Source organism: Vanessa tameamea, chromosome 11 (assembly GCF_037043105.1).
Source record: "Vanessa tameamea isolate UH-Manoa-2023 chromosome 11, ilVanTame1 primary haplotype, whole genome shotgun sequence".
In the NCBI taxonomy this organism is placed as follows: Eukaryota; Metazoa; Arthropoda; class Insecta; order Lepidoptera; family Nymphalidae; genus Vanessa; species Vanessa tameamea.
In genome coordinates this window covers 4,925,676-4,937,788 of record NC_087319.1, presented here as the reverse complement: position 1 = coordinate 4,937,788, position 12,113 = coordinate 4,925,676, and positions in this window count along the sequence as shown.

The following is a 12,113-nucleotide window of genomic DNA, read 5'->3' as shown; positions in this document are numbered from 1 at the left end:
GTCTATTAGCCCTATACGGTTCTATTGTGATACCTTCATTGCCGAATTTGTAAAGGTTGGTATTCTACAACTTTACAAATGACGCGCAATCTCTATCAAACTCAACCAATGACCATATTTTCAATGCAATTAATATTATTACTTAACCATTAGGTACCTATACGTATTTTATCCTATCGTTATAATAATAATTAGGTTATAATGATTACAATGGTTTTTAACTATTTTGTTGCTATTGGAAATATTTTTAACACTACCACTGAACACTACACACTACCATTATTTACTAAAAATGAATTTGGTGTTTTAATTTTGGCATTTATATAATCTTCAAAAGTTTATCGTAACGATATTATGCCTTAAATCCCTTGATGGTAGCCAATAAAATCATCTCAAATATGAAAATTCACTCGGGCATATTAAATCTAAATCCGCTTGACAAAAGCTAATAAAATTATCACAATAAATTTCGTTCACAAAACATCGTTTCCTCAAACGTTGGTGTAGAAAATTAAAATCAGTACGATTTAATTAAATCCTTTGTTCCACGCTATAATATTCGGGTCCATTGCACCCACTGGACGCCCTTTAATTAATTATTCGTTATCAAATCGAGAAGACATCCGACAGGTCGTGTTTATTATTAATCCAGTATACTCCTGATGGGACTGTGCATGAATTGATCCTACAGATTAAACGGCGTTTTGAAGTGTTTGTCAGCTATACAGTTATACCCATAACATTAATTCTAAATATCGTTAAGAGGTTACCTTAAAGATGAAAATTATTTGTTTATTACATAACCGGAAAAAATGGTATTTTTTTTTTCAATTAAATTGATTACACGCGAATCCGTTTTTAATAAATGTTTTTACAATTTATACAAAGTTATTGTATCACAGTTGTATTTAGATTGAACGTTGTAAATTTTACCCACAGAGAAGGGTGGGCAATTTTTTATAAAGATTTACATGCGAAATTTGGATCTATCTAATCTACAAATTTATCTCACAGTTCCACACCGATGCGATGCATTTTGAGACATTTGATTAAAATTTTATGGTTCCGTTACATTTATATTTTAAACAACCTATATTTCCCGTTTACGTACAGGTAGAATAGAGCGTTTATAGACATACAACGAAGGACTTTTGTCTTTTTGTGCCAGGAAATTTCGCGAGCGTGCGCAGAATAAACACAATTGGATGAATTGTTTAGAGATGAAAATAGAAAAAACGTACAAACATTTTTTTTATTAAGGTTATAAATTATACCTACATACCTAATTACTTTACTAACTGATAGTTACTTATTCATAGTAATATTACGAGGAGGTAGAATATGTGTTTTGTTTTAGCGCACTAATTAAAATACTAATCCGATCAACATGTTATATTTATGTTTAGACAGATTTTCAAAACATATCTTATGATAATTATGAACGTAGGAGATAACGTTATCGGTACGAGCGCTCGCTAATGCATATTTTGTTTCCTGTAAAAATACTCTTTATAATACGCGAGCGAACCTAAAACTAGTATAATTTCAGGATTCAATCGTGCGTCCGTTACACACCTTTATGCCTTTACACGGAAAGGAAATATGGTAACTGATAAAATGAAAGTGTTTTACGAAAAATCTCTAATGCCAGCCCTAGATTATTTGTAAATATAATTATTTATTTTTTTTTGTTTCAACAACCACTACGCGTAAATATAAAAAAAGTAAAGATCAGTGGACAGTTTCGCGGCTTTTTTCTTTAACTAAAACGAGATCTTATGATTTATGATGATGATGATGATCAACTCTTACGCCTCATACAACCTTTGAAATGATAATGTTGTTATACATGCAATTTTAATTTTTACTTAAAATTTCTTTTTTTTTATATGACAGATGGCAAACGAGCTGAAGGCTCACCTGATGGAAAGTGACACCGGGGGGCTTGCAGATGCGTTGCCGGCCTTTAACTGGATTTATGCTTACAAAATAAAATAAAACAAAAGATTAGCACTTGCTTACCTTATCTTAATAATACTCAAACGTTATAAAATATATTTATAAAAACGATTTATTTTTTAATGATTATATTAACAATTATATCTACATATTATAAGCGAATTACTTAAGCGAAGGAACATAATAATCTTTATAAAACCTGAACTGTTCAAGGATACGGGTTCTCATAGAATCTAATTACTGAAACCCTTCCAAACCTTTTGACCTAACCCCGTTAAGGGTCCTCAAACACTAAGCGTGTGGCCACAGTTTGCACATTACTTTCTTGAATACCGTCTGACTCGTTGAAATCTCGCTTCGGCGATTAATAATACCATTATAATTAACATTTTTAATAATATTATATTTTTAAAGAGACTGTATTTGTGTATTCTGATTTGAAAAAGTACAATAGTGTTATTAATATGAAACTTGTGACTATTCCCTGCGTAAAAACGTATTTAAAAGATAAACCTGGTTTTATTTGACTCTTCTATGGTCGATTGAATCATTGATTGAATTGAAAGATGATATAATCTCTGACGCTCTAAAGTCTAAACGAACACGGTTATTACACAAAATCAACGTTACATGGATCCTAACTAACTAGACGTTAAATATTAATAATATGAAATTATATTTTAACTAAGATAGGCAGGGAATAGTCACAAACTTTTACATTAATAATGGCTTTAAAGTAGAAATTGACGTTGCAATACGTCTAAATTATGAAATCCTAATAAACTTTTAAAAGTTGACTATTTCATGCATTTTAATACTTATTTTATAAAATTATATTAAAATTAAAGTCACATTAAAAACCAGAAAAAAAACAGCAAGGCACCACTTCTCAGTTAAATTATAAATATATGTAGACAAATAAAATCAATTACATTTATATTGATTGTTTATAGTTGACGTATGTTATTTTCATGAGCCGTATCAGCAGCAACGCCTCTAGTCCAATCATTTTAGACATTTGGAAATGCAAATGAACCGAGAAGGCTGATTTTGGATATGTTGTAGAAGGAGTTTAGAAAAGCTTAACTTAAAATTTTCGACGTCAATATCCTATGTGAGTTCGCCGCCATCTTGAAAAAGAGATTGTATTTTGTTTTTTTTGCGATAACTCTGTGCTGTTCGTCGTGGTACGAGAATTATAAGATACTTTGTGTTGCTTCATTTACGCTCTATAATTTAAGTCCTATGCTTTTTTAACCTATAATTGATGGTTATATCGAGAGCGAAACTGAAAAATAAAGTCATCGTGTATAAGACCTAAATATACGAAGCTCGCTCCTCCTGCAACATAACCAAAAATCAGCCTTCATTTGCATTTTTCGGCCTGTTTTTTTTATATAATTACTGGACTAGTCGATAAGTGGACTATCTAATTCAAAAAGATTTATAAAATTGTACTGGTAGATAGTTCTTAAGATGAACGTTTTCAACCGTTCGAACTTTTGATCTTTATAGTATAAAAATAAATATTAACGTAGTTGAACAAAAATTGCTGGCTGTCTATTACAGCTACCGTTAGCAAAACTATTACCGTAAATACCCTTAAACTGTACTAAGTGTAATAATTTATAAATATCAAAAAGTCAACAAAAAATCTTCGTCGGTTTATAAACTGAGAAGTAAACTCGTAAATCGTTCGGTGAAAAAGGTGTCGGGCTTGCGGTAAGATGTTTTAGCATTAGCTCTGTACGGAGAGGTCATTGTACTATATGTATATAGATACTGTTATAATATGTGTTCTGTATTCAAAAATATGCTCTATTTTAAGAGTTAAATTTTCTCTCCTGATTTCGTTTCGTGATCATAAAATAGTCTTTACCATCGTGATGCCTTCATTGCCTTTCTAGAAGTACAAGGTACTTAATAATTAGTTTTATACATAATTACGAAGATTTATTGAATTGATTTAAACTCTTAAAACAAATTTAGTTTCGTTGTGAGTTAAGAAATAAAGTAAAAAATTCCCACAGCAGATTTTTCCTTACAGCATCTATACGACGATTGCCACTAGTGCTGTTTTGGTTTAAAATTGTTTTCAATTAAAATTGAAGTTTACAAAAAACTCGACGAACTCGGCTTTCAAATTAAAGATGACGAATACATCATATAAATTAAAAACCGAAGCCATAGTAGAATATGCAACATTAGAACTTAATAGAAGTATTAAATAATAAATCTATAAATAATATAAAGTAATAAGATTATTTTAATAAAAGAAGACGCATTTCAAGAAGCGCATAAAAACGTCAAAAACACGTAACAAGTGAAGATACTTACTAACAAAGGCCTTTAGTGCATAATGTATACCCTCATTAGACTCGCCTTCAAATGGAACAAATACCTTCCTCGTAGGCCCCTAATTGGCCCCATTGAGAGGGGCCCCGACGTGACCTGAACACGAAATATTTACCTAAAGTGGTATTTATATATCTAGATAAAAATCCGAAACGATGTAACTCAGCATTAAGATTATATAATATGCATATATAATTGTTTTACAATTAAAATATATTGACTTTGAAATGACTATGAGACAATTGTTATGACAATGAAATACTATATCTTCTATATCAATATATTGATTAAAGAAATCACGATTTTATATTTCAATAACTGTACAAGTATTTTTGTTCTCTACAAATTTATTATGTTAAATTAAACATGTTTTAAAATAACATCATGTGTCTAATTTCAACGAAATTCTGCCACATGTATATTAATTAAACATAGTGCTCCCAGTGACTCGGGTACTTTTCTAACAAGTTGTTACTTTTTCACGCTCTTCTTCGAAAATACCTCCGCTAAGCTTTAACTAGAGCCCCGTATGAGTTAAACTGAAACGATACCGAGCCGCGATGGCCCAGTGGTTAGAATGCAAATCTTAACCTACGATTTTGAGTTCAAGGCAAGCACCACTGAATTTTCATGTGCTCAGCGGTGAAAGAAAACATCGTGAGGAAACCTGCATGTGTCTAATTTCAACGAAATTCTGCCACATGTATATTCCACCAACCCGCATTGGAGCAGCGTGGTGGAATATGCTACAAACCTTCTCCTCAAAGGAACAGGAGGCCTTAGCCCAGCAGTGGGAAAGTTACAGGCTGTTAATGTAACATAACATATATAATGTAATGTACTTTCAAATTGTTATTTTTTAACTAAATAAAGTAACTATATCTTAAAAAAAGGTTAGGTTGTCTTTTATAGTTATACGAAAAATATAACAAAAATTGTATTTTCTTTCTTATCACTGTATTATGTTTGATAACCAACGTGCTTTTTTAATGTATCCGAAATGTAGATGAACACACGGATCACCTTAATATCACATCGGTAACTTGGCCTTTGACTATATATACGTATATGTCGCGAAGAAGTGTCGCGCTACAAAAGACCTAAAATAAACGAGCAAACTTTTTTAACTAGTATGCGTGACAGTTACGCTTGACACTCGCCAAAAGTCATACTATTTTACTAGATACAGTTTATCTAGATACATAAATAATCAAAGGTCTTGTAAAAGAGTTAATGTCATACCGTCCATTCATTGCAAACTTTGGAAACAAAAATGGCGAGTCCTTGTGCCTGAAATTAAACAAACTCACAAAACTTACAACATATTGTTGTTTTGTAAAAGATAATCTGACCAGTCGATGGTATTATCATCTTTGTATTTAATAGGTATCATTAAACGTTAAACAACCACCGGTTCGGAATATCGATTCTACCGAGAAAACGTCAAGAAACTCAGTACTTACTCTTTCCCAAAATTTGAAACACAAAGATATGTCAGTTAAACACACTCATATATAATATATCATGTCTGAAACTCAACAAGTATTAGTTTCACGTTTTTAGTCTTTTGTTGAAAAATATACCTTACGTGTTATTATTTTTTTTTAAAACAAACGATTGGAATTGTCTAATTTAAAAATATCTGCGGAATTTTACTATAGAAACGACTATGCCCAAAGAATAATTAATTGACTTCACAGAATCGGCTACTACTAAAAATTTGAATCTATGTTTATATACATATAAATAAAATTTCATTAAAGTAAACTCAAACTATTTATTTTAAATTATACTTCTACAATTACATAAGAAACAGTTTCGGCTTTAGTGCCCTTCTATATGAGTATATTATATGACAGGTTATCTATTAGAGACAAAAAAAAAAATAGCAACAACTTAAAACCTCTTTGCGTTGCTAATCTCTAAAAGAATACTATCATAACTTTACACGTGACCGAACAACAAACTTCTAATCGTTCAAATTTATGATATTAATATTGCCTTTGAATCATTCAGTATGGATTCCTAAGAGCGACATATTTCTCCATCTTCAGTATTTTTATAACATCGTTATTCTCATTCAACTTTATCGTATAAAGAAAATAAATTCTGAAATGAAACTCGTATTTTCTTTCTAGAAATATTATAGTTGATGAACTTAAGCTACACACAAAGTTTAAGAGGAGTGTAGGAATAAACTTGTCAACGGCCTTTGTGCTCTGCATCTCTCAAGCAAATATAAAGTAAATAAATAATACTATCAGTAAGTACGTTATTACGTTTGCTTGAAAAACTTTAAAATAATATTATCTTCTTCTATATTTCGAAATTAATTTAAATTTCATAAACTACCTAAATTCACCTTACCTTATAACTAAAAGCGATCGCTTAGTAAAGCTATTTACAATGTCACATATACATATGTGTGTGTTCGATGTGAACACACGAAAAGAGTAATCGTATGCGTTTAGAGTGTGTCTGTGTGAAAATGTTTTATCGTAGTAATCTCGCTTTGATTGTCAAATGCTAGCTGCAGTTTAATTAATAAATATTTTAGTAGTGGAATGTATTTATGAATCCTTTAGTAATTAAATGTAGCTAAAATAATCTGTTTACAATCAAGTAAACAGAAAATTATATACGTAAAATTTTGGCGATAAAGTATATTAAAATTTCGTTTTGATATTTTCGCCACGAGACTTCACACGACCTCCATTACAAACTTGACGCAGGTGGACGTCAACGGTGCTTACCTTGATTTGAACCGATGATATTAAGCTAAAACCCAAGTGCCCGTCTAGTGAGCTATACTGTTCTGTAGACAGTTCATATAAATGATTTTTGTTTAACTACAGTGTATCAAGTACATTATCTGATGATATTTGTTTTGATTATACCGAAGTGCTCAGATATGTTCTGACTTCAAGACCATTCAGTTTAAAAGAAAATGCTCTATTTGTTGCCAAGATATTTTCAGTAGCACCATATTTACTTCACAATCATAAAAGAGATTGGATCTTGTTGATATTTTCGAAGTAAATAACATAAACTTATAACAAGGTAACTTGTAATATCTTCAACGAATAGACACGAAAATTCCGAAGAAAAAGTTACTCATCCCATTTATTAGCTTGATTTTATTTCGTGAGTCTTTTTGTGATTAATGCATGCGATTTTTTAATCTTGATTATCTACTGACAGGCACATTGTGTTACATTACATGCTATATCTTAGTCCCCAAGGTTGGTGGCGCATTGGCGATGGAAGGAATATTTCTTATAGCGCCTTTATCTATGGGTGGTGGTGACCACTTACCATCAGGGCTCATATGAGCATATGCTCGTCCGCCAATCTATGCCATAAAAATGAAATAACAAAAATATATATACATCGACTTAGTGGTTGGGCTTTGTTCAATCCGTCTATGTAGGTAGCATTTACGCATCTTATTCTGCCGCTAAACTGCAATACTTATTTGAAGAGTGTGGAATTATTAAATGCAAAATGACTATAGTTCCTAAAGTTAATTGCACATAGTATGGAATGGTTAATATGTTTTTCAATGAAAATTTCTATGTACGCTGGTGACATTTACAGGCCGTTACTGTTGTACTGTTGTACAATCTCGAACAGATTTAATTTTAATGTTCCTTTTAAGAATGTACTATTAAACACTAAACGCATGATATTGACATGAAAACATTTTCAAAAGAAACAACGACTATAACTAAAAAGTTTTCTTGAGACTTTGAAAGACTTCCTTGTTACTTAAAACTTAACAGAATCTTCAAATGTCTTCGGTTTATAATATGTTTAAACGTGTTTGAATATATATTTCTTTTATTTAAAAAAAAAACTTGGTAGACTGGTAAATGGGCCGCCTGATATTATGTGATCATCAGCGCCAATAAACATTGGCATTGTTGGGAATTAACATGTCCCTTGTGCCTGTAGTTACATTGTCTGAGTCATTCTTTAAACCACAACACAAACACAACAATACGAAGTATTGTTAGTTGTCGTTAGAATAGCTGACGAGTGGGTGGTGCGCGTTCGAGTATTTCTCGCACAAAGCCACACTACCAAGTAATATGAATAAAATCTTCTTAAAAAAAATTCTGGTGTGCGTGTGTGCGTAATTCAACGGCTTGAATCATTTGATACTTTTGTGACTTAGATTGTTTTCAGCTAGCAGACTTCTCATATAAAAAAAGATAATAATAATCTCTGATTGGTTAAAAGTAAACTTATTTATTACAAGTACGAAAAAAGGAACGAACAGCTAGTTGATTGAATATAACAATACAGTAATGTTACGAATGTAAGGAAATGTTAATATTATACAAATGTATTATCAAATAATAATAGTAATAAATTACTGCTACATACTGATTTCAATAATACGTATGTAAACAATAATATCAAGAGGTTTATAAGGAATCCGATGTAGGTATTCGTAATACGATTCATAAGTTAAACTAGGATCTGTATCGACTTTGCACGGGTAAAATTATGTTCTTAGCTCATAATATTTTTTTGTAAATGACTCCATATACTATAATATTTGATGATTATGTCGTCCGTCAATATCGGTCACGGAGGCCAATCTCATCGAAGACAAACCAACTACGCAGGACATATAATATGTACAAAAAGGTATGCACAACACACAGGGGCAATCTCATGGAAGCCAAACCAACTTCGCAGGACATATTATAGTACAAAAGAGTGTGCACAACACACATGGCCAATCTCATGGGTGACAAACCAACTTCGCGGGACATATAATATGTACAAAAAGGTATGCACAACACACAGGGCCAATCTCATGGAAGCCAAACCAACTTCGCAGGACATATTATAGTACAAAAGAGTGTGCACAACACACATGGCCAATCTCATGGGTGACAAACCAACTTCGCGGGACATATAATATGTACAAAAGGGTGTGCACAACACACAGGGCCAATCTCATGGGAGACAAACCAACTTCGCGGGACATATCATAAGTACACAAGAGTGTGCACAACACGCAGGTGCACTCTCTATTCCATCACTCTCATAATTCAATGGGACGGCCAATCCGACACGACCAGAAACAGTTCAAGCGCAAAACCGAAGGCTGTACGTGCATTCCGGGGCACGGAAGTGTATACAGTTCCAACTTCCAACTATTACTAAGGATTTTTCCACAGAAAAACCCAGTAACTAGTTTATCAGCCAAGACCAACGAGACAGTCAACTAAATTAGTTAATATACTCGTATATTTATTGAAAGATAATTTTACGACCACATAGGCAACTATTAACTCTCTCGAAACATTTAGGTTGTGATTTTTGTTCTTTGATTGAGAAAACGAAAAATGTTGCAAATTTTATCTCAAAGATCGTATTCAACTGATGTTTGTTTTTGCCTTAATTATGCATAGTCGACAAAACAACAAAATCAATTGTAAATACAAAATATAAATTTAACACTTTCAAAAGTGTTTATTCGATTCCGGCGTGTTTGTTTGGATACGATTCGCAAGGAGTATTTACGACTAATAAACCAACTCAGCTTATATAATAAGAGGTGAAAATGAGAAATCAAATATTATTGTTTTAAGTACTTTATTTTAAGATACGAGTGTTCTGGAATTTTAAAATACTTTATGATAATACTGCTTTTGAAAGCAAATTCTAGTGTCTAATTTAATCCTATTTGCCTTTATAAAACTTCAAATGAACTTTCCAAGAAACGTATCGTAAAAAGTTTAACAATTAATCCATAAGATAAGAATATATGACCATACTGTTCAACAGCATGTACGTCGACTTTAGTACGAATAAAGATAAACAGGACTATTCTGAAACTCACTGCGTATTTCGCTTGTGAAATGTTGAAAATCGACTTACGGTATTCCGCTATTTCGATGCGCGTCTTTAAATGTTATACTTTTAGTATTTATAGTATTAGTATAGATTAGTATATTTGACGTTATTACGTAATTGAAAGCGCCCCTTGTGAATCGTCTCGATTGCATTTATGTAAGAATAAGATAGTATATTTAATTCACTTATTATCATAACAATGCTGTCAAATATTTTCATGTCCAATCTTAAAACAATTTGGAGCACCGTAATTCCTAGAATACTTAGTAGTATTATAAATTCACCCCCACATAGGCTTTTACAGAATTAGCTGACATTTACCGGAAAAACATGGTGTCTGAATTTTACACCAGGGAGCGCAATCAGCTAAGTGCATTGCCATTACTGAACGCAGACGTGGGAAAGTGTTTCTTATGAACTCAAATAAACATGGGTTGTAATTTGTTATGTTGATGATTTTATTTTATTAAATAACATTGTACACATTAAATCAATCAAAATATACTTTATGCAAGTAGGCTTCATTAACACTTATGAATCGTTTTTAATATTCACTTTTAAATATTTATACTGTAGTACGTAAACCGTCACGCCTTATTTTATCCCCTTGAGGGCTGAATTAAAAAATGTCCTTCACCGGGAACCAAACTATCTCCATTAAAAATTTGACCTAAATCAATTCCGCGGTTTAAGCTTGAAGGGGTAACAGACAAAGTTCTTTCGCAGTCTATTATCTTTTCTATTCAGTCCCTATATAATAATATAATAATAAAAGTCTTCCTACCGTTTAATTATTAAGCCAATAAAAACAAAGTAACTCGTCTGACGGTTTGAAAACCCATGAAAGGTTGATTAAGAGTAAAATCAATAAATCCTTGTGTTGTTCGTTAAAGTAATATATCTATATTATAAATCTACTATATTAACTGTCAGAAACAAATCAAACGTCATATAACACGAGAAGAAGAGATAAACTTGTAACACCAAGTTTCCGACTTCGTAAAGTCAATTCATCCTTCCAGGGGAGATAGACATTTGATTCTTTAATAAAATTCGACAGAGAATTGTTTCAATTGCCATTTATAGATAAGATTTATTTAATATATTATTGAGCTAACTTTTGAACAATATATATTGTTTATATTCGACGACCTCCGTGGTCGAGTAGTGTGTACACCGGTTTTCATGGGTACGCCACTCCGAGGTCCCGGGTTCGATTCCCGGCCGAGTCGATGTAGAAAAAGTTCATTAGTTTTCTATGTTGTCTTGGGTCTGGGTGTTTGTGGTACCGTCGTTACTTCTGATGTCCATAACACAAGTGCTTTAGCTACTTACATTGGGATCAGAGTAATGTATGTGATGTTGTCCAATATTTATTTATTTATTTATTTATTTATATTTAATAAAGAGTCCTGGCGGACTGTAATCATCCTATCCCCACCAGGGTTCGGCTTTTAGTCCCTTCTTATTCAATATACTACTAGATATTGTTTCAGCATGCATCCGGGACTAGCCTCCATGGCTGATGATGTTTGCCGATGATATAGCTTTCGTTGATGAGAGCTGACTGGAACTGAATCGTAGGGTAAACTTATGGAAGGGTACGCTTGAGAACGGTGGGCTCCAAGTAAATGTGGCGAAGACCGTGTACATGGCTTCTCCTGCAAGCCGGGCCAGCCATTAAGCCGGAGATGCTTAGGTACCTTGGTACATGTCCAGAAGCATCGATCACGACGTTCGAATCCGTATGAGCGCTGCTTGGGCTAGATGGCGGGAAGTCACAGTTATGATCAGTGACCACAGAATACAAGCTCATGCGACAGATAAATATGAACATTATCGGATCGGTTCTTCTATACGGATGCGAGTGCTGTCCAGCACTATTTTGGCATACTCAGGAGCTTCACGTCACAGAGATGAAAATG